Source organism: Penaeus monodon, chromosome 3 (assembly GCF_015228065.2).
Source record: "Penaeus monodon isolate SGIC_2016 chromosome 3, NSTDA_Pmon_1, whole genome shotgun sequence".
Lineage (NCBI taxonomy): Eukaryota > Metazoa > Arthropoda > Malacostraca > Decapoda > Penaeidae > Penaeus > Penaeus monodon.
In genome coordinates, this window is record NC_051388.1 from 50,572,941 (window position 1) to 50,577,940 (window position 5,000).

Sequence of the window (5,000 nt, forward strand, 5' to 3'; positions counted from 1 at the left end):
GTGCCATTTCTCTTGTCATTGGACAGAATTTATAAAGTGAACTTTATAATCCTGCAAATATTCCTTAACTTCAATTATTTTTTGGAAGAAGTACAAAGTTGTGTCTAATTGTGAATGTGATGAGCCACTGATGCGATGCTGACTGCTTATAAAATATGGTAGTATTAGTGCCAAGCAAGGCCAAGTGTTTCATTGTACCTTGAGTGATTAGTGATTGTATTCTGTTAGCTCTGGAGAGTTAAAGGAGCATGAACAGTGTTTGAATTTATTCCAGAAAGTCAAAATATTTGTTGTGCTATTTGTTACTTTAAGAACCTTCAGATTCTGTACATTATTTCCTTCCATAAAGAGTTGTTATGCAGCTACATGCTTTGATTTTTGTTGACAAGACTAACCACTCCAATAGAGCTTGTGATTGTACATACACCAATGAACCCTTGCTATTGAGATTTCAGCATCTGCGTGTTTGCTTAGAGGCAGTATAATATTATATAATATTACTGTATTTTGTTATATAAGCTACAAATGCTCCATGTTTGGTGTTCCTATATTGTTCTTAGTTTTAGTCAGTAGAGTTATATTGATACTAGAGTTTTGCCATATAGTACCTAGATATATTTAAATAGGAACTTATGCTGAATAAAACTGATATATAGCTTTCTTTTTTCATATAGGAAGCACTATTTGTGTTCAGATGGAAATATGTTGGTTGTTCTTGCACATTTGAAGATATTTTTTGCTTATTTTTTGAATTGACTATATGTAGGAAGTGATTTAAAATATTGTGGAAAATATTCAGACATATTAGTATTTATGTATTTTGTTACTGCACAATAGTTAAGGCAAACAGTGGCGTGCATACTCTTCAAGGGAGTTACTAGTCGATATATTTGCTCGAATGTGCTCTGTGTATGTTTGACTTTCTTTTCTCTCTTTTTTTCCGTGTCTTTCTTTTTCTTTTTCAGTCTGATATTATTTACAAAAGAGACATGTAAGTATACGAGCCTTTCCTACAAAAAGGGACTTGATTTCTAAAGCACTAGCCTACATGTTTTAAAAAGAACATTGGGATATTCAGCAAAATGGTTTTCATTAAGTTATTTTAACTAGTGTTGGGAATTAAATACCCAGTAGAAGTGACTTTACAGTCAGTGCTGTATAGAATTTTTTTAAAGTTAGTATATGAACATTATAAACAAATTCATTTTTTCCATGATTTTATTTCATTTTTTAAATATTTTCCACAAACATACACATAAAATTTACACATGCACTGAAAAAAAGCAAATGAATTTAATTGCCAGTAATATTGAGACTAAAATTTTAATTTTAATGGTATAATTTACAATAGCAATTACAATATTCATGTGTTATTTTGAGGGAAAAGTTTCAGATTTTATACCATTGGGTTAAAAATGCTCTATACTTCATAGTGTGCAATGCCTGCGTGCCTGTCCTGCTGCACATATCATGTCCTTGTGGCATTTACAGGGTATTTAACTTTTCTTGTACACTACATAAATCTGATCCTGTTGATTTTCATTCCAGGCAAGTGAATGAATGGAAATTATTTTTGTCATGGTCTATGAGAGAAAAATTATGTACCTATAATTTACTTCTAAAAAACAGTGAATATGAATAGTTCTAAGAGAGAATCATGCCTTAAATTCACTTACCTTAAACTATTTTTCGGAAGAGTTGTTTAAAAGAAATTATTAGCCATGTATGCTATTTGTAAAAAAGAGTGCTTTTGTGCAACTATGAGCCATAAAAAAGTTGTGGGAGTCCTGTAAGTGTCATTATAAGTAAACTCGAAAAACACCACAATTAGGTCTCATCAGTCAGCGCTTGATGTGTACAATCAGGCTGCAAATTCATTTTCCTTCTGTGTTGAACAAAAGTCCTCACAGTTGTCAGCAATAGTAATATCAAAAGTATTTTCTACCACCCAAGATCCAATAACAGGCAACACTTAAGATTTTGCAGTCTTCCTAAGTTCTCCATAGATTGTTTAAGAGCTTTCCTGTCATTTTACAACTTAATGGCCCAGTTGTCATGAAAACAAGAATATATTAACAATGTATATATGGAGTGTTTGTGTAGATAACATAGATTTCTCAAATGGGCAGTATTGCCAGCCTTTTCTCCATCTACACTAAGATGCAATGGATCCTTGTCAGTGGGAATACCAAATAACAAGAAACATTTCCCTACAAAATACTTTAAGAATTCATTCTTTGAAACATCTTGAACATCCTGTACAAAGGAAGATTCAGTCCCTACCTATGAGCTGTGAGACTCTCCCAGCCTTTCTGTACCCACACAGTTGCCAAAATTGCCGCACAGTGTTCAGTGTAAGTCTAAATAAAGCATATGCAAAGAAACTATTGTTTAGATACCCACTCAGAAATTAAGATTGATTTCCAGAAGCTGTCATTAATCAATCGCACTTCTATAGTATGTTTACAAAAAGGGCATTTAGTTCTTAATAAACTTGTGCCCCAAAAAATGAAGTGATGAAATAGTATGACACATGTCGGTGTGTGTATATATATCTATATATATATATATATTTAATAGAAGAGTATCCAAAGTAACGGGATTCCCTTCTTTACACAATGGGTTCTAGAACCTTCGATAAATGCCAGGAACATGAGCCGGAATTTCTAGTCGTGTTAATTGTTCCTTTAAGCATAACGCTTTTCTGCAAATACCCCCAAGCCCTTGCTCGTTGTTGCCGCGGGGGGGGGGGGGGAGGAGGCTTGCTTGCTTGCTTGAGATTTGCGAAGTTCTGGCTTCGCCCGGGCCTTTCACTTATGGCCCGGCCTGTGTCAGCTTTTTATGGCTGTCTCATTTGTTGGTCTGACACTCGGTGCTTACCGTGGCGGTGGGGGAAGGAGGCGGAGACTGAGGCCAAAGGTAGGGTCTTTTCCTCCCTCTCTCCTTTTCCTTCTCTTCTTTGTCCCCTTCTGCCCACTTAACCAAATCATTAACTAAAATTTACCCCTTTTGCCACAGTACTTCACCATAATGCTATGTGACCTTTGTTGTCTGGTACTTTTTTTTTACCATGGAAATCCGCAAACATCGCCTGACTGAACCAAAAACCTTCCTTACCCAAGCCCCACCCTATCGCTATATTTTGCATACGCCGCTAATGACCTTACATGTTGATGCGGCAGAAATTTTTCAGTAAATAAATGAATTTCCCCAATTATGTCACCTTTATATTATTTGCAGTAGTTCTACTTAAACTCGCGTAGTTAGAAGAAAGAAGGAAAGGGTCAAATAATTAAGAAACTTTTTTTTTTTTTTTTTTTTTTTTTTTTTTTGTCCCTTCAAGCACGGGTGTGTGAGGGGTTGTTAGGGATGGGTATGTCGATACTTTCAATATTACCTTGGTACCGAAAGTATCGTATTTCATATAAATATTTATATATGAATGATATATTTCATTTTCTCCCACTTTCTCCTAGCATTGTTAGTCAAATATGTCTGGCATCACATTCAGTACTGCGGGGTCTCGGGTAAGTGGATGAGGCGGCGGGGGGAGGGGAGTAGCGTCATAGAAATTGAAAAATGAATTTAATATTTAGAATTATTACTGGTCTTTTAAGAGGTATAGCATAGCCCACTATAAATGTCATACCCCACAATCCTTTGCTCGTTATTGTCGTGGGGGGGGGGGGGGTACGAGACGGGTACTGACGCCAATACGGAAAATCACCCCTGCCCTGCTTCTCAGACTTCGCCTCTACTAATTTTGCATGGTCTTCTCTACATACACACGTGTGTGTGTATCATTCACATCAAAGCACACACATGTTCTTATACACAGATGCAGTGCAAACCGACCTCCCCTTCGCAAAAAAGTCACACAGCTTTTCATCCTCGCAATCGTTCGTGTCGATGGGAGGGCCCGGGCGAAATCAGAACTTCGCAAATCTCATAGCTAGCTAGGAGACGGTACACCTCATACTCGCCGCAGGCCGTGCTGATGAAGGCGCCGCCTGGCACTATGGTGCGTCCTCACCCTTGGAAGTGGAAGGCACAGTGAACACATACATGGTATCGAAGCTTGGAGTGCGAAAGGCCGCAGAGAGATTGGCATGATTGGTGATTTTCTCTTTATACAATTAGATCCGTTTAAAGCTGTGTCTTATATATTTTTAAATATATTTTTATATTATATAAAAATATTTTTAAATATTTTTAATATAATATATATATTAAAAAAAAATATTTTTTTTTATAATATATATAAAAAAATTAAATAATTATATTTTATAATATAAATAATATAAATATATATATATTAATATTATATATATTATGATTTATTTTATATATTTATGTTTTATATATTAAAATATTATATTTTTATATATTATATATATATTATTTATATATTATATATATATATGTTATTTTATGTATATATTAAAATTTATTTAATTTTTTTTAAATATTTAATTATTTTTTTTAAAAAATTTTATTTTAAAATATTTATATTATTTATATTAATAATAAATATTTTAATTGAAATTTTAAATTTATAAATATTAAATTTTAAAAAAATATAAATAAAATTTATATATTTTTATAAAAATTATAATTAAAAAACTTTTTCAAAATAACCCCCTTTTTTACATTTATTCCCTTTTAGACCCAATTTTTTTTTAAAAAAAAAATTATTAAACCTTATTAATAAACATAAATTTTAAAAAGGGAATTAATTTTTTTTAAATTTTTATATTTATTTAAAAATAAAAAATAAATATATTTTTTTGTTTTAAAAATTAATATAATTAAAAATTTTTTATAATAAATTAAATTTTATATTATTTTGTTTTAAAATTTTATTTTTAAAAATATATATAAAGTATTAAATTTTTATTAATTAAATATATAAGTTTAAAAAATTAATTTTTTTTTTTAAATTATATATTTATTTAATATAAAAAATTTATAGATAAAATTTATAATATATAATTATAAAT

General features: G+C 31.5%; 1 protein-coding gene across 1 annotated transcript in view; it reads left to right on the plus strand.

The window, feature by feature from the left end:
- Nucleotides 1-5,000, plus strand: part of LOC119596568 (probable peptidyl-tRNA hydrolase 2) — a 58,225-nt gene that overhangs the window by 15,013 nt on the left and 38,212 nt on the right.